Below are 19586 nucleotides of genomic sequence, written 5' to 3' on the forward strand. Positions count from 1 at the left end.
CAAGTAATTCACGCATAGAAGAATTAGGAATGCACAGCTTATTCTCCCTAAATAATAATTCATCGTGCTTATAGAACTTACCAAATGCACCCTTTTCACATGCACTATATATAACACCAAAGTCAGAATCTTGCATGTACAACTCCTTAAGATGTTCAAACCCAAGAAATTTAGCATTTAGAGTAGAGATAAGTACATACCTCCGTGATAATGCATCAGCTACCACATTTTCGTTTCCTTGCTTATACTGAATCACGTATGGAAACATCTCTATGAATTCGACCCATTTGGCATGTCTCCAATTCAGCTTGTTTTGCCCTTTCAAATGCTTCAATGATTCGTGGTCCGTGTGTATGACAAATTCCTTCGACCACAAGTAGTGCTGCCACGTCTTCAAAGCGCGGACCAAAGCATAGAGTTCCTTGTCATATGTAGAATAATTCAAAGCGGCTCCATTTAGCTTCTCACTAAAGTAGGCAATCGGTCGTTTTTCCTGCATCAAAACAGCACCTATACCAATCCTGGAAGCATCACATTCAATCTCGAAAGTTTTCGAAAAATCAGGTAAAACCAATAAGGGTGCAAAACAAAGCCTTTCCTTAATCAAATTAAATGCTTGCTCTTGCTCTACTCCCCATTTGAAACCTATATCTTTCTTAACCACTTCCGTCAATGGAGCAGCCAAAGTACTAAAATCCCGCACAAATCGCCTATAAAAACTGGCTAGACCATGAAAACTTCTTACCTCGGTTAAGGATTTCGGCGTCGGCCAATCCTTAATTGCTTTCACCTTTTCCTCATCAACCTGAATGCCCTTGGAACTAACAACAAATCCCAAAAACACAACTCGATCCATGCAAAATGTACATTTCTTCAAGTTAGCATATAATTTTTCATGTCTCAATGCCTGAAGCACACATCGCAAATGATGAATATGATCCTTCAAGCTCTTACTATACACCAAGATATCATCAAAATATACAACCACGAATTTTCCAATGAAAGCACGCAAAACATGATTCATGAGCCTCATGAAAGTACTAGGCGCATTAGTTAATCCGAATGGCATAACTAACCACTCATACAAGCCATGTTTTGTTTTGAAAGCCGTTTTCCACTCATCACCCTCTTTCATCCTAATCTGATGATATCCACTTTTCAAATCTATTTTTGTAAATAACGTGGAACCATGCAATTCATCCAACATGTCAACTTTTCAAATGCCCTTTATTTGGACATTGAGAAGCAATATGCCCAGACCCCAAACACCGAAAACATTTGATATCTCTATTCTTTTGAGGTTGGGATGTAGAGTTACCTCTCTCCTTGTTGTCCCCTTGACTCTTGCTCATGCTCTTTTCAGCATTCGATTTGGGTTTCTCTACTGGTCTTGAGCTGGCACCCCATTTCGACTTCCAATTTGAAGATCCCGAATAAGAACCGCCCTCATGCTTGGCTGGTCTCCCTCTCTTGAGTTACCGTTCTACTTTCATGGCCATGCTAACCATCTCTTCTATCTCCACATAATGTTGCAACTCCACCACATTAGCAATTTCTCGGTTCAAACCACATAAAAACCTGGCCATAGTTGCCTATTCATCTTCTTCAATGTTTGCCCGAATCAAAGCTATTTCCATCTCCTTGTGGTAGTCTTCCACGCTCCTCGTCCCTTGCCTTAGACTTTGCAATTTTAAATGCAAATCGCGATAGTAATACGAGGGAACAAATCGCCTCCGCATGATAGTCTTCATCTCCTCCCAGGTCTCAATAGGCCTTTCATGGTTCCTTCTTCTTTCCTTAACCAATTTGTCCCACCAAACGATGGCATAATCAGTGAATTCCACCGCTGCAAGCTTCACTTTTTTCTCTTCCAAGTAATTATGGCAATCAAATACAAGCTCCACCTTCCTCTCCCACTCGATAAAAGCGTCAGGGTCATTCCTCCCTTGAAAAGGTGGTATCGTCATTTTAATACTCCCAATATTCCTATCTACTCCATCTCTAATTGCTTGATCTCGCCTACCATGTCTTCGCCCCTCATTCCTAACTCCTCTGGCTCTCCTCACACTTTCCACGGATGCAATTTCATCATCTTCCTCATAATCTTCATCTTCTTCATCATGAGGATTCGCCGGCTGGCGGATTAGTCTCCTTGCATTGGGAACTCGCACATGCTGCCTGGGTTGCTCCCTCTGCATTTGATCAATTCGTTGATCTTGCCGGTCCATCTTGCTGGCCGGCATTACTTCCATCCCCGGTTGTAGATTCATTGCCTTTTCCTGCGAAGCTCATGTTTGCACTATGAAAAGAAAATTGGTGTTAGGACCTCACAACCACTCGCTCACGTGTTTGCCCTCAAATTATCGTCACTCAACACTCGTGTTTCGCTCAGTTCAATGGCTTTTTCCCTCTGATACGCTCACCACTCTTGCCTCTTTCCACTCTAATTTCCTCCTGAAAGTTCTTTAAAGAACTCAGCAACTCACAAATCAAAGGCAACTAGATCATAATAATTCAAAACAGCAATTAATATATTGGCCCTAACTTGAACACAAACTAACAGGGAAATAAATGGCTAAAGGAAAGTTAACCAAGGAAAGATTTTTTTAGGAATGAAGAAAGGAATATATCATAGTAATATATGGATGGAAAGATATGGAGGATGATATAGGGAAGGGAATATGGAAGATCAGGTATAGGGTAATTATGAGAGCAAAATCAACGCAGATCAACAGCAAGGTAAATAACAACTTTAGAATACTCTGATGCAAAGAATCCGGATCAAATTGACACCGACGACATTTTTTTTTCTTTCTGTTTTTTTTTTCAGCTCTATCTTTTTTTTTGGCCGAATTTTTTTTTTGCTGTCCCTTTTTTTTTTGGCTACTTGTCAATCCAGAATGAACAAGCTAGATGGAATGAAATTCAACGAATTGAAACGTAAAGGATAGGATAAACCTGATTTGGAGCCTGATGCTCTGATACCAAGCTAGATGCTCTCTCTCTAGCTTTCTCACTCAAAAACTCTCTCAAATTCCTCTCAAACTCCAACATTTCGTTCAGCCCAAGTACAGCCCGGCTCAAGGCCAAAATTGCCGGAAAACTCAACCGTTTTCCGGCGACCGCCACTCAACCCGAACCAAACTTAACCAAACTTCTATCCCACACTTACTTGACCTCCCGAGTCCATTTCCGGTGTTAGTTTTTTGCATTTGAAGCTTCCATCATGCAGTTCCAGCCCAGTTCAGAATCGGGTCCCTAGGGAGTTTCCCGGTTTCTAGGTGAGTTCTTCATTCCCGACTTAAGCAAACTTAACCAAACTTCATATCCCACATGTTTTCGACCTCCTAAGTCCATTTCCAACCTTAGAATTTTCATTTGAAGCTCCCAGCACCTCGTTCCAGCCCTGTCCAGAAACAGTCCTTTAAGCGTTTTCCCGGTTTCTAAACGAGTTCTTCCCTCTCGACTTAAGCAAACTCAACCAAACTTCATATCCCACATGTTTTCGACCTCCTAAGTCCATTTCCGAGATTAGTTTTTGCATTTGAACCCTCCAGCCCCGCGTTCCAGAGTTGAGCAGAATCGGGTTTCACGGGTGCATTCCGGGCTTCCTCAATGTCTTCTCCATCTCACGACTAAGGCGAGTCGTGCCATCACTTTCTAAGGGTTCCTCACGACCCTCACTCTCCCCCGTGACAAGGTGGTTGCGTGCCGAGAGCCGTTCAACCATGCACCTCTGCCATTTCCCTCCTTTCTCCCTTCTCGGATCTTTCCAGTTTTTGCCGGTTTTCTTTGCATCTTCCAGGAAAATATAGGCATGCAATCCTCAAGAAACCACCACAGGCGTGATCCTCATTCAGTTAAGAGTCCAATGCCACCGACCTTGCATCAAAAGACCACCGGGAGCCTCCCGTAGAGTCGTTTCTTTATCGGGTGCCAGTCGGGTTTGTTCCTCTGGTTTTCTTATCTAACCCGAACTTTGCAGGAACGTACAGGTCAGCTCGTGTTGAATCTCGCTACGAGCCACCTATCACCGTGATCCTCAGTCAGTGAGGAGTCCAATGCCACCAACCTTACATCAAAAGACCACCGGGAGCCTCCTGTGGAGCCGTTTCTTCATCGGGTGCCAGTCGGGTCTGTTTTGACCCGACTGGGTCTGTCCTTTTTTTACTGACTCGACTTTGTTTTTGATTTCCGGAAAATCTACGCATGCTCTCCTCCCGAAACCACCACAGGCGTGATCCTTAGTCTCTCGGGAATCCAACGCAACTGGCCCCACGCGAAAATTCCATCCCGATCAACCGGTACAGCCCTGACAAGCCAGACTACCAGTCGGGTCTGCCAGTTGACCCGACTGCACCGGTTCGGGTCTGTTCGTTCCAGCCGAGTCTCCCAACTCCCTTTGCCACTTCTCCGACTCTTTCCTTGTATTCCGAGGCTAGGTAAAACTCCTCTACGACTTAGAGAAGCTAGGATCTTCGATACTTGTTTGTTATGGGGGTTAGGGTGGTTAGCAAACCGAAATGCATGCAAGTTCAAGTTTTTATATATTCACATGCAAATGTACGTCGTTTATATATTCCCAAGATCGGTTCCCGTGTTTTCGCGTTTTACCATTGCATGAATCGACGCCGTTTTACCGATTCCTTTATATATATATATTGTATGTGTTCGTTTGTGTGTTCGGTTGTGTTTCGAGATCTTGGCGGCGTCGGTTTCCTTCCATTATCACCAAAATATGTGTTATTATTGTGCTCGGTGTATTATGTATGCAAGGTACGGCTAGAATCGACGTAGGAGACTCTCCATAACCCAAGTCGGGGTCAAGGAGAGCTCTCGGCCTAACCCTTGGAGAGGTGGCCGAGTGCCCTTTGACCTTTCTCGGGTTTAGGACGGTCTCCTTCGTTGCTTTGGAATCGTCCCTTGGAATTGAGTGTATTCATATTTTGCGTTTTTATCGTTGATCATGTGCTAGCCGCCTCCTAGGAGAGTTAGTTTTTGGAAGGTTATCCGTTAAGTCCACAATTCCTCGATATAAGATCACTACCACCGAATTATTTCACAAATGGGAGAAACAGGACGTATCATTCGGTTAATTAAATCACTTGTACTAAATAATTGGATAAATTGATTGCTAATTCGTAAGCGCATCGATGGTTCACGGAACGGCGGAAATACCCGTTTCTTTAAAAGCTCACAATTTCCAAGCACCGAGACGTGTAACACGAATAGAATCGGTGTCTAGCGAGTACTCGCGTACTATGACTCGAGTCCAGACCCAATTTGAGGCGGCTCGAGTCGAGACGCGCGAGTCTTTTCTAGACCTCTTCGTGTCACGCGATCTTTAATTTATATGTGAACTACACACGTTTTACCGATCAAGGGCATAATCGTCATTCCGTGATTCACCGATATCCTAGGCATTAGGGAGTTGGAAACACCTCGATCTATGGATGAAAAGGGGCGGCCCGTTCGGGCGCGAGTTTCATTCATACGGCCCATTCCGTCCACTTTCGGTGTTTCTATCTCCCTATTGTAGATTCGGTGGCGGGAATTTTCATTTCCGTTGCAAAACACGAAAAATTGGATTAATCATGCATTTGGCTTAATCAAACATTAGATAATGGATAGGTGGAATGCTAGGTTCCGATCTAGAGTCAAAAATACAAGTTTGGCTAATTCGGTGAAACCACAGTGACACCTCACTGAATAAATAGAGTTTTAAAACAAATTCACACATGTAATCGGCTTAGAACCATATTCCAGCCCACCTCTTTGTTTGCCTAGGTTAGGTACATTGTTTGCTAATCAATCCCGGTTAATAACTTGTCTGTATTTATCTATATTTGTCAATTGTCGTCTATTTTTCCATCAGTTTTATTAGTTTTCTTCTGTTTTCCATTTGCTTTTGCTAATTTGTCACGGTTCGGGTCCGAGCCCATAGGTTATATGTTGCACGGGGCCCAACGCCCCAAATCATCGAACACGAGGTTCAACGCCTCCTAATTCACTGAGCGCGTGCAACCCGAGTGCGGAATGGGATCTAGCCTCGAGTCACCATCACACTCCAAATGTGGCCTATGTGGAAGGCAATTTGGATTGGATGTGTGAAACGTGTTTAGATATCACCCGAGAGCTTGATCGGTTCAACGGTTATAGTGGGAACTAATCGGTTCTCCTGCAAACCGTCGGTTCGATCGGATCCGACCCCCAGCTCTTTGAGCCCGCGTTGCCTTAATTTATTTATCGGTCATTCAAAACACACGGTGACCGGAGTGGAATATTGGCCCAATGCAAACCGATCGGGATCCATTTACTTTATTTAGTTATACTTTGTAATTATTCGAGTGTACATTGCGAGGATCTTATTTGTACATCTATTCATTCATTTGTAAGGATCCCCGATCGGCAAGCGAGAGGTCCGAGTGTCGAACCGATCAAGTCGGCCTATTGTTACCAAGAGATGAGTAAGCTCGAATACTGGTGGTCTCGGTTCGCGCAGGGAATCGACCATCACGGTTCGATGAACTGTAACGCAAAGATAGTGAACCGATTCCTCGACGCACAAGCCTACTCATCTTTCAGATTATTGGCCCAACTTGATCAATTCATTGACTTTACGGTATCAAAACAGGCGATTCAAGTGCAACCCTAAATCACGCGGTAAATAAAAAAAAGGCAAGCCTAGCAAACTAGAGTACCGAAAGGGCGTGCGGGATATAGGCCCGCATGTAATAGAACCCCCGAATTCGGAATTTTCGGTTCCATATGACCATTGCCTTAGTATTTAAGTGTACCTCGTACCCCTAGACCCGGGCGACTCAACGGCCCTCGACCTACGGGTCGTAAACAGTAAGTGGCGACTCCTTCCCACGTGCGTCCGTCGCGCGTCCCCGGGAAGGTGGACACTCCCGAGCCGCGTTGCATAGGCTTCGCGCATGCGTGCCCCGATAAGATAAAATTCGGGTGCGCACACCGGAGATGACCTAGGAATCCGCGAACGGGGCTTTCTCAGTGTTTCCCGAGTGTTCTGATGTGTTCGGAGACCACTGTGATCTCTGTTTGTCAAAAATGAGTCCCGAAGGCTTGTCGAGAGGCGTTTGTGACCATTGAAACGTCACTCGGGAGATCGGTATGACTTGCTTGGTCCGAACCGAAATGATTTCCTAGCCCCTGGGGTTATTGGGAGTGGGTGGTGCAAAGCTCGGACGTCAACATTTTTCCGAATGAGCTCTGAGCACAAGATTCCCCGTGAAAGGGGCCCTTTTGTTACTGGAATGGTACTTGGGAAACCTAAATGGATTATGCAATGGGATCGGGGTTTATCTCCCAAGCCCTTGAGGTCCTTGGGATTGATTGGCGCAAATTTCGTGCATTGACGATTTGTTAAAAGGGTCTCCAGCTATGTCTTTCTGTAGAAAATTGCCCCTTTTTTTCCGGGTCGGGATCCACTCAGGAGAGCAAGATGAACCCTGAATCGCAGTCTGAATCCTGTTCCATGGTCTCGGTGGTCCTTGGGTGTGTGCAGGCCTGTTTTCGGGTGCTGTTTACCTGTCCGCGGATCGGGCGTCCCGGGAGCCCCTTTAGGAAGGCGTCTACAAATGTTCAGGAGTGCCCCCGGCTTACGCAGGAGGCTTCTGAAATGCGTTCGGACGTGCCATTGGTCATTTTGGTACCAACAAGGATTTTTAGAGTCCCATATTGGATATCTTCTGACGCTCCGGCGATCTGTCGATGAATAGTGCTACAGTACCGGCTTCTGCTGTTTTCGGGGTTCCTTGTTCATCCATTCTTCTGATTGCCCTTCTGTGCTTTTCTAGCTATTCCTGCTTCTCTTCCGTAGTCCGTGCCCTCATGTTCGAACGTTCGCTCCTGGTTGCCAAATTCATGAGTAGAAGCTTGAGTCTCGGCCCGACATTCTTGTCTTTGGAGCCGGTGGACCAAAATGGGGTGCTGACAGCTTGCCCCTCTTTGGTCGCATGCTTGATTAGAGGATGTAACCAAAGATCATGAGAAGCACCCATTTGGGCCCCGGCTACCTTCCTGATGCCGCTCTCCGTAGTCGTTTGTTCCTCCGTTTTGGGTGTGTGGGAGAAACCGTGCAAGTGCACGGACCTGTCACGACATGGTGGCATGGTTGAGAGGTGGAGATTATGAAGTGGTGGATGAGGGGCCTGAGCCCGCAAAGCTGTGCAGGGTTGGAGCCTGCGGAAAGCAATAAACTATTAGGCCGAAGCCCGTGGAAAGCGGTAAAATGCCAGGCCGAAGCCCGTGGAAAGCGATAAATTGCCAGGCCGAAACCCGTGGAAAGCGGTAAAATGCCAGGCCGAAGCCCGTGGAAAGAGGTAAGTTGCCAAGTCGAAGCCCGTGGAAAGCGGTAAACTATTAGCTTGATAGGAGAGCGCAGGGAATCTAGGAGCAGGAGTCCATGTTAGGTGCTGGCGCAGGGCGTTGAGGAAGGAGATTTGTTTGATGCTGAATTGAGGTCATGCTCGGGCGACGTAGATGCCAATTGTTGCGCGATAGAGGAAAGAGCCGCGAGGCTGCGACGTCGGGTGACCCTTAGAGGACCTCCCCTTGTTTGATTCGAGATCGCGACCTGTCCGGTGAGGTAGCCGTGGATTCGTCCCGGAGGAGATGCCCCTTGGGGTTCCATGCGCATCTGCAGAGAAGAGCATAACTCTTTGTTAGTCATGTGGACAGCGGTGCGCGTTGAGTGTACAAGGTTGATGCTGTCCCAAAGGTGCTAATCTGCTGTAGATTGGTGTTGCTGCCGCGATGAAGTTGTTTCGTCGGTGCTTTGCCCTGGGGTGTCGGTGTGTTTGACCTGGCGGAAGCCGGCTTTGCTACTGGGGCGGTTGTTCGTTGCTCTGCCGGATGCCGGCTCTGTTGCAGTGGCGATTGTAGTTCGCTAGGGATGCCCGGTCGTGCGATGAGGGACTCGAACTCTGTGGTAGAGTGCCTACGTATCCCGAGGAGTCGGAAATCAGAGTCCGCCGTAGTTCTTGCGTTTGTCGTACCTGTGATCCGAGCATTATCAGTAACTCATGGGGTTATTAACAATGTGTAAATACAGGTAAAAGGATGTCTTTGCGACGTATGCTCATCAGTTTCGGGTCTCCTGGGCGACCTGTGGAGAGTTTTTGATTTAGTGATGTAAATGGGGGTCCCACTTTCAGAGGCCCCGATGCGAGGCCTCCGGGGCTCCTGTTGGCCTTGCATGGGCATATCGAGACGTTCTCAAAGGTGCCCAAGCGACTCTATCGGTTGTTCGACTCGCCCGTGAGCTTAGGACCCTTCTCATCAGGGTGCCGTAGGGCGGTTGCATTTGTAACCTGCACGGGGAATTTTTATTCAAATTTGGTTAGACTTCGGTCTAGTCATTTCCAGAGTGTTATGACTAGACTCCCGGAAAGAAATGTCTAGGATTTTGGCTTTGTGGTGGCCAATTGAAGGGTGGTTGTGACCCATTTTGGAGTTGTACAATGACAAAGAGAAAAGAGAAAGCTTGGGGAGCACGTTGCCCAAGGCTGAAAGGATACACGGGTTCACGCCTGCCGTGAGATGTACCCCCCCTCTTCTTTCTACTTCTTGTCTTGTAGGCTATTACAAAGTGCTTAGATGGGGTGCCAGCTTGTGCACCGTGCTTGAGGAAGAAACCGCCTAGGATGGTTGAGCTACGTTGGGGAGCCGATCGGGGATCGTGTTGAAGTAGACAACCTGGCCATTTCCCTTAGGGAACCCTGGTCCGCACAGTGTGCAAAGGCCCAGGATGACTGTTTTGTTTATCTCTCGTTTTACTCTCCTTTTGCCATGGTTACCCGCCTCAGGGCCATACCTCTCAACCTAAAGGGGATGAGCTCTCCTTTTGCCACGACCGCCCCAAGGGGTTTTCGGTTGCGCCTCTCTTTTGCCTTAACTTTTGCCTAGGCCGCCCCGAAAAGGGGTTTTCGACCTAGCGGGCTCGATTTTTTTTTTTGTCTCTTGAGTTTGCAAGGGCGAAGGGTCCGAAGGATTCCGAGTGCGTGGTGTTCTGTTTCCGTCGAGGAGTTGGGACTGCCGCTTCCCTTTTTGTCGAGATTTGTTCATTTCTTTTGGATTAGGGGCGTCGGTGCTTTTGGTGAACCTCGGCGTTGCCCCATTTTTTGTCGGCTGGTTTTTCCCGCTTCTTTTCTCTCTCTCTTCTCTTCTTTGTTGGCGGGTTTTTCCCGTGTCTTTTCGCTCTTTTTTTTTTCGCAGCCGGGGTCTGTATTGTGCCCCTTGTATTTGTTTGAAACTCCTCGACTTTGCATCACCGAGGCTGCTTTTGTTTGCTTCACCCCGTGGAGACTTGATGTACTTCGTTGTCCTAGCCCAATTTTGTGATGGCTGGTTTTCTCAGAAGTCTGATTATTGTGCACTCGAAAGCCGAACTTCGCGTCTTTTGTCCTTGCAAACTTTACAAGTCATTTCCCCTATTGTCTAAAAAGAGAACAAAATTACCCCAGGAGTGTGGGTGACCAAGGTTGCCTCCGTGTGAATGTTGGACGGGGATGCCCTGATCTTTGCGGTCTGTGTCGGGTGTCTTGTACGATCGCCGCTCTCGATCATGCGTTGTTACTCCCGTGGAGGGTGCCCTTTGGAGGATAGGCACTCTTGAAGCCGAATGTGTCCTGCCTCGGCGCTTATCGTTGCATGTTGTCGGTGATGGGTCTTTGCAGTGGGGAAGGCCCGATTTGCCCTGAGGTGCCGCTTGATCTCGGTGAAGACGCACGCGTCGAGGTTGAATGGTTTGTTCGATTGTCTCTGTCTTCGGCTTCATGGGGGGTATATATTCGTCGGAAACCTCCCTCGTCGAAGTTTGAGGAAAGGGTCCGAGAGGAATTCTCAAGGAGATGTGACCCTGCGTATCGTTCTTCGCCTGTGACCGGCGTGTCCCTGTGAGAGATGACAAAGAAGATGATGCATTAGGTGATTGATTGGTGTAATATGCGACAAGAAATGTGGAGTGGACCCATAGGAAAATCCCCTTGTCCAACGTGCGACCCATGGGTGCCGCGCGTGGGGGACACTCAATTCCGAGATCTAGTCATCGCCACCATGGAATGGGCAGACCATGGCAAGGGGCCACATAGTGTACTTTCTCCGATTGCGGGTTGGCATGCGCAGCCGTCCTAAGGAAGGCTCGAGGAGCCGGTTCCCATGAGGACAGACGAATTGAACAATTCCGACCGAACCAACAGGGCGTCTTCGGGGCTGTCCTAGTGCGCCCGTGAAGGGTTCGTTCATGCCTGGAGCTTGTTTGGGAATGCATATAAATAAATGTAAAAGAGAGTTTAGGGAAGAGTGCATGTTGCCCCAGTGGCTGGTTGATGGCCACAGTGGAGGGTGGGCAGGGATCATTCTCTGGTCGGAGATGTGACCGTGATAGTGACTTTCGCGGCGGGTGGGCAGGGCCATGCTCTGTTTGTCGGAGCTGTTGCTTGTGATCTTTTTCGGATGGAGGGTTGGAATTCGGTGTCGAAGGTCCAAGGTGCTGGACGGGAAGTATTCATTGTCCTGATTGTGGTCGTTCAAGGTTCAAGTTGCCTTCTTGTCAGTTATTTCCTGCAATGGGAAGAGGAAAAGCCATGAAGGAACAATAACTATTCGTAATTTGAATGCAACTGCGTAGGGGAGCGAACTGGCCTGGTAGGCGTCATGCAAGCACACTGAGAGACATGCACAAGGTGTGTCGAGGATGCGTGCATGGACAAGGTAGGGGTGTGCTTGCACGACGCGGAAAGGGCACACTCAATTGTGCTGATGGAAGCACTTGTAGCATGGAGGGATGTGTGCTCAACCATGCAATGACGTAATCGATTGCGCGGGATTAATGGGGATTTAGTGTTGCTTGGATGGTTGGTCCTTGAGCTACTGATCGTCTCGCTGTGGATAAAGGGTGAGGACCATGAGAGGTCCCCCTGCAAAGGTGGTCACAACTTTGTCTACCGTGTGGTAGTGTTAATTGTCGTGTAAAATAGTAAATGGATAGGATGCATGAAATGCGTGAGTTTTCAAAAGCTAATGTTGTCATTCACGTTGACTCGAAAGGTTCAAAGTTCAATGCAAATTTTGTAAAATAGAGCCTTAAGCTGATTTGCCATCACACTCGGGGTTTGAGCGAGCGCGGCCTTGGAAAGCACTGGGTCTAGGCTAGGGCCTTGTGGAGACATCTATCTTAGAGTGCATGTGTGGGCCTTCATGAGGCCCTTTCCTAGACCTCTCCAGGGCGGCGTTCGCTCAAACGAGCTCATGATCGTATCTCTGCAGCTTGTCGCGGGTTTGGGAGAGTTCCCTCCAAGTTGCGGTTGGCCGGCGAGTTCCTCATCTCTCAGCAACCTCTCGGTAATCGAACCTAGTGTTGGTGAGGTCGATCATGCTGTCCCAGAGTATATGCCATCTGCATTTCGTGGCGGGTGTCAGCACCCCATTTTGGCCCACCGACTCCAATAGAGAGCACCACCGGTAACCTTGATCACAACTCGACAAGCTTAACACAAGGACACCAAGCAGAAGCTCGGGCCACTATTCACAGTCGGGTCAGTAGAGGCAAGCATGCAATTACGGGGCATGGATCACAGAAAATGGCAGGGACCACCAGAAAGGCCCAAGAGGGGCAGTCGTAAGAACAGACGAGCAACAAGCCCCAAAACAGAAAAGCCAACACTGTAGCACTATTCATCGACGGATCATCGGAGCGTCAGAAGATATTTAATATGGGATTCTAAAAATCCCTCTTGGTACCAAAATGACCAATAGCACCTCCGAGCACATTTCGAAAGTCTCCTGCTTAAGCCGGAGCACCCCCGAACATTTACAGACGCCTTCTTAACAGGGTCCTTGGGACGCCCGTTCCACGAACAAATAAACGGCACACGAAAATAGGCCTGCACATGCCTAAGGGTCACCAGGACTAAGGAACATGATTCATGCTGTGTTTCGGAGCTCATCTTGGTCTCCCGAGTGGATCCCGACCTGGAAAAAGGGGTCATTTTTACACAGAAACATAACCAGAGACCCTTTTGATAATTCGTTGTTGCACGAAATCCGTGCCAATCAATCCTAGGAACCTCAAGGGCCGGGGAGATAAACCCTGATCACATTGCATAATCCATTTAGGTTTCCCGAGTACCAATCCGGCAACAAAAGGTCCCATTTCAAGCGTAATCTTGCGCTCAGAGCTCATTCGAGGAAATGTTGACGTCCGAGCTTTGCACCACCCACTCCCAGGGGCTAGGAAATCATTTCAGCTCGGACCAAGCAAATCATACTGAGCTCCCAAGTGACGTTTCAATGGTCACGAGCGCCTCCCGGCAAACCTTAAGGACTCGTTTCTGACAAACGGAGATCGCAGTGGTCTCCGAACATATCAGAACACTTGGGAAACACTAAGAGAGCCCCGTTCACGAATTCCTAGGATGTCTCCGGTTATCGATCTCTAGCCTGGTTTGACGAGTAAACCGTTCTGCCCAAAGCACAAAGCACACTGACACGAGCAATACAACACGTAGAGGCGCGAACATGCGACAGAAACGGACAATTTCGCTCCGATCATCCAAACGGAGCAAAAACGGCTTTTGAGTCCTTGGGCTACCCGAGCATTTACTTACACGGAGCATGTCAATATTAGGCTCATTAAAATCGCATTCGCACGTACATCGATAATTCGTCGTTCAAGCGAACTACGAAAATTGAACGCACGACCAATCGAGCCTCGAGCTTCTTCCGGCTTTTCTCCTAGTCAAGTGGGACCCTTGAGCCAGCCAAGCCAAGCTGAGCCAAGCCAAGCCGCAAGCCATGGCTCTCCTCTAAAGACAAGCCAAATGAGCCTCCACCACACATTTTCAAAATATCTTCTTACACCCATCACTTCCCTTCTCCCATCCATCACCTCCCATCACCTTTCAAGACAACTTCCCCACCCTAATCTTCCCTCCAAAAATTCGGATCCCCTAAGCACCACTTAATTGCACTTAACTCCACTTAATCTTGTCATTAAGCTTGCTTTTATAAGTACATTGGGTCATTAACTTAATCACAACTCTTCTTGCAACCTCTCTCTAGCTTTCTCACTCAAGAACACTCTCCAAACTCCCCTCATTTTCCAGATTTCGCTCAGCCCCATAACAGCCCGGATACAAGGCCGGTTTGCCCGAAAACTCAACCGTTTTCCGGCGACCGCCATCCAACCCAATCCAAACTTGACCAAACTTCATATCCCACACGTATTCGACCTTCCAAGTCCATTTACGGTGTTAGTTTTGCCATTTGAAGTCATCTAGGTCCCGTTTCAGCCCAATCCAGATTCGGGTCCCTAGGGAGTTTCCCGGTTTCTAGGCGAGTTCTTCCTTCCCGACTTATCCGAGCCTCAAACAAACTACATATCCCACATGTAATCGACCTCCCGAGTCCATTTTTGGTGTTAGTTTTGCGATTTGAAGCTCCCAACAGCCCGAACCAGCTCTGTCCAGAACCGGGTTTCGTAGGCGTCTTCATGGCTTCCCGGGCTTCCCGGACATTTCCACTACCTCACGACTATGGCGAGTCGTGCCATCATTTCCTAGGGGTTCCTCATGACCCTCACTCTCCCCTGTGACAAGGTGGTCGCGTGCCGAGAGCCGCTCAACCGCGCACCACCGCCATTTCTCTCTTTTCTCCCTTCACAGATTTTTTCCAGTTTTTACCGGTATTCTTCGCATCTCTCAGGAAAATCGACATGTCCAATCTTCATGAAAACCACCGCAAGCATGATCCTCAGTCAGTGAGGAGTCCAATGCCACCGATCTTGCATCAAAAGACCACTGGAAGCCTCCCGTAGAGTCGTTTCTTCATCGGGTGCCAGTCGGGTCTGTTCCTCTGGTTTTCTATTTTGACCTGAACTTTGCAGGAACATACAGGTAAGCTCGGATTGAATCTCACTGCAAGCCACATATCACCGTGATCCTCACTCAATTAGGAGTTCAATGCCACCAACCTTACAGCAAAATACCACAGGGAGCCTCCAGGACAACCATTTCTTTCCAACCTGCCCAATCGGGTCAGTTCCGCCCAGTCGGTTATGTTTTCTGCTAGCTAACCCGACTTTGTTTTTGATTTCCAGAAAATCTACATGTGTTCTCCTCCCGAAACCATCGCAGGTGTGATCCTTAGTCCCTTGGGAATCCAACGCAACCGGCCCCGCACGAAAAGGCCACCCCGATCAACCGGTACAGCCCCGACAAGCCGGACTGCCAGTCGGGTCTGCCAGTCGACCCGACTGCACCAATTCGGGTCTGTTCATTCCAGGGGGCAGAACCGACTTCCCAAGCCCCTTTTTCCGGCTTTCCTCGACTTTTCCCGCATCCCGGGGCTAGGTATAATCATTCTCGACTCAGAGAAGTTAGGACTTTTACGGTTTTTTTGCGTTTATGGGGCGATAAGGCGGTCCATGACCGATTCGCATGCAAGTTTATGTTTTTATTTGTTTTTTACATCGTATTATGCATGTCTTCATCGTGTATAGTGCTAGCATGTCGGGAAATAGCTTGAATCGGAGTCGAGGAGATCTCGTTGGCTCGGGCAAGCCAAAGGAGCCTCTCGACCTCACCCCAAGGGAGGTGGCCGAGAGCCCCTCTTGGCTTCCTCGGGTCATGGATGGCCTCCCTTCCCCGACTCAAGTCGTTTCCCGAGTTTTTACATTTTTTGCTTCCCATGAGTCGGTGCCGTTTTATCGATTCCTCTAAATATCGTGTTTGTGCTTGTTTGTATGTTTAATTGCGTTCCTAAGATCATGGCGACACCGGCTATGTAAAAAATGTACGTTGTCATCGTGTTTGATGTTTTATACATGCAAGAAACGGTCAAAACCAATTCTTGGAATTGATTGTAATCACAATTTTCATTTAATCGTTGGTTTCATGTTAATTCGTATGCTTGGTACGTTAATATCGAACAATCATTTCATTGATCCATAACAATTGAGGTTTGAGGTCTCAATCATTAAACCATTCCACGAACGGGAAATGGGACGTGTCATTTGGTTCATGAAATCATTCGGCTTAAATAATTGGACAAATTAAATATTAATTCGTAAACGCATTGATGGTTCATGGAACGGCGGAAATGCCCCTTTCCTTAAAAGCTCATAATTTCAAAACATCGATACGTGTAGCACGAATAGAATCGTGTCTAGCAAGTACTCACGTACTATGACTCGAGTCTGGGCCCAATTTGAGGCGGCTCGAGTCCTCTTTAGACCTCTTCGTGTCACACGATCTTTAATTTGTATATGAACATCGCATGTTTTACCACTCAAGGGCATAGTCGTCATTCCATGATTCACCGATATCCTAGGCTTTAGGGAGTTGGAAACACCTCGATCTATGGACGGAAAGGGGCGGCCCGTTCGAGTGCGAGTTTCATTCGTACGGCCCATTTCGTCCACTTTCGGTGTTTCTACCCCCCTATTGTAGATTTGGTGGTGGACGTTTTCATTGCCGCTGCAAAACTCGAAGAACTAGATTAATCATGCATTTGACTTAATCAAACATTAGATAATGGATAGGTGGAATGCTAGGTTCTAATCTAGAGTAAAAAATACAAGTTTGGCTAATTCGGTGAAACCATAGTGACACATCACTAAATAAAGTTTTAAAACAAATCCACGCATGTAATCGGCGTAGAACCATATTCCAGCCTACCTCTTTGTTTGCCTAGGTTAGATACATTGTTTGCTAATCAACCCCGGCTAATAACTGATTAAATCACGTACATTCGACTTAATATACAACTTGTCTGTATTTACCTATATTTGTCAGTTATTGTCTGTTATTCATCAGTTTTATCAGTTTTCTTCTGTTTTCCATTTGCTTTTGCTGATTTGTTGCTGTTCGGGATCGAGCCCATTAGTTACGTGTTGCACAGGGTCCAACGCCCCAAATCACCGAACACGAGGTCCAACGCCTCCTAACTCACTGAGCGCGTGCAACCCGAGTGCGGAATGGGATCTAGCCTCGAGTCACCATCACACTCCAAATATGGCCTATGTGGAAGGCAATTTGGATTGGATGTGTGAAACGTGTTTAGATATCACCCGGGAGCTCAATCGGTCCAACGGTTACAGTGGGAACTAATCGGTTCTCTTGCAAACCGTCGGTTCGATTGGACCTGACCCCCGGCTCTTTGAGCCCGCGTTACCTTAATTTATTTATCGGTCATTCAAAACACACAGTGAGCCGGAGCGGAATATTGGCCCAATGCAAACCGATCGGGATCCATTTACTTTATTCAGTTGTATTTTGTAATTATTCGAGTGTACATTGTGAGGATCTTATTGTACATCTATTCATTCATTTGTAAGGATCTCCGATCGGCAAGCGAGAGGTTCGAGTGTTGAACCGGTCAAGTTGGTCTATTAATGCCTAGAGACGAGTAAGCCCGAATACTCGCGGTTTCGGTTCACGAAGGGAGTTGACCGCTGTGGTTTGACAAACTGTAAACGTTAGGATAGTGAACCGATTCCTCGATGCACGAGCCTACTCATCTTTTGGGTTCTTGGCCTAACTTGATCAATTCATCGACTTTACGGTGTGAAAACGGGCGAGTCAAGTGCAACCCTAAATCACGCGGTAAATAAACAAAACGGCAAGCCTAGCAAACTAGAGTACCGAAAGGGCGTGCCGGATATAGGCCCGCACGTAATAGAACCCCCGAATCCGGAATTTTCGGTTCCATATGACCGTTGCCTTAGTATTTAGGTGTACCCCGTACCCTAGACCCGGGCGACTCAACGGTTCTCGACCTACGGGTCGTAAATAGTAAATGGCGACTCCTTCTCACGTGCGTCCGTCGCGCGTCCCCGGGAAGGTGGACACTCCCGAGCCGCGTTGCATAGGCTTCGTGCATGCGTGCCCCGACGAGATTAAATTCGGGTGCGCACAGCTTGGCGACTCCACTGGGGATCCCTTAGTGGGTTCGGGCTCAATTCCGTTTGCTTGCTTGCATGTTTATTTATCGCTTTCCGTACATTTATTTTAAGCACATTTTTTTCGCGCACATTTATTTTGCATCGCATCATTCGAGTAGGTTTCTAGGTACCATGTTCGAAATCCCACGGGCGCTAAAATAGGAAGCTAGGTTAGTCAGAGGTTCCAAGTAAGGGAACGGATCGAGTCGGCTATGCCACCCCCAAAGATCCTCGCTCGATTTCAAGGAATTCACACCCTTGAGTCGGGAGCCCTCATCCATAGATAGCACGGTCCTTGTAGTACCAAGCCATGCATCGTGCTATGCCTCCATGCAAGCCTTCAATCCGTCTCCGACAAACAGTCCATCAGGTCGGCCTGCGTGCCACTTTGAGTCTCTTCTATTTCGAGAGTGATGTACATGTACCTTGCAATTTATATTAAGCCGTAGGCATTTATTTTTCTCTACACACATGCATCATGCAGTTTTCAAAAATTAGGATGTCATTCATGTTGATGAGTCCTAAGCAGATTTTTCTGTCGTCTTGGTAAGGGATGCCTTGCTCGGCCTCCTGCCCACATCTCGACATAGTCCGTTAGCTCACCAGGACATCACCAACCTTCCACAGAATGAGGAACTCGTCGGCCAACTACAACCTCGGAGGGAACTCACCCAGACCCGCGCCAAGCTGCAGAGATGCGGTCAGGAGCTCGCTTGAGCGAACGCCGCCCTGGAAAGGTCTAGGAAGAGGGCTCGTGGAGGACCGTACATGCACTATATGATAGATATCTTCGCAGGGCCCTCACCTAGAACCAGTGCTTTCCGAGGCTGTGCTCGCTCAAACTTCGAGTGTGGTGGAAGATCAGCCTAGGACTTTATTTTACAAGATTTACATTGCACTTTAGACCTTTCGAGTTAATGTAAATGACAACATTAGCTTTTGAAAATACACGCATCGTATACATTCTGTTCATTTACTATTTCACATAACAACTAACATCCCACCATACAAGTGAGTGAGGACCTCTTTCACAGGTAGACCGACCACGACCTTCATCCTCCCTCCACGGCAAGGCGAGCCATGGCCCGAGGACCGATCCATCTTCCTAAGCAAAGCTAGCTTCTCACTAATCCAACGCAGCCAAACGTCATCGCATAACCGAGCACACGTCTCTTCGTGCAACCGAGCACATCCACCAGCACAACCGATTGGGTCCTTCCGCGTCGTGCGAGCATGCCTCCACCTTATCCATGCACACACCCTTGGTGCGCTCGCACGACGCCTACCAGGCTAGTTCAATCCCCTAAGCCCTTACGCTAAAATCGCGAATATAGTTTGCTCCTTCATTGTTTTCTTTTCCCATCGTAGGAAATTCTACACAAGAAGACAGCCTAAATACTGATCGACCACAATTGAGACAACAAACGTCTCCCATCCATCCAGCTCCTTGGGATTTCAACACTAAGTCCCCATCCCTGCTCCACAAAGCAAGACCGCAAGCAAATCAGCGTCACCGCATTGCAGCGCCTTACGGTATTCCTCAGCATTAACCTTTGCTTTCGCATTTCTTGCACTTTCCTATCAACCCCGCATTTATTGCATCGGGCTTCGGCCCTGCATC

This window comes from Punica granatum, chromosome 3, assembly GCF_007655135.1.
Source record: "Punica granatum isolate Tunisia-2019 chromosome 3, ASM765513v2, whole genome shotgun sequence".
Lineage (NCBI taxonomy): Eukaryota > Viridiplantae > Streptophyta > Magnoliopsida > Myrtales > Lythraceae > Punica > Punica granatum.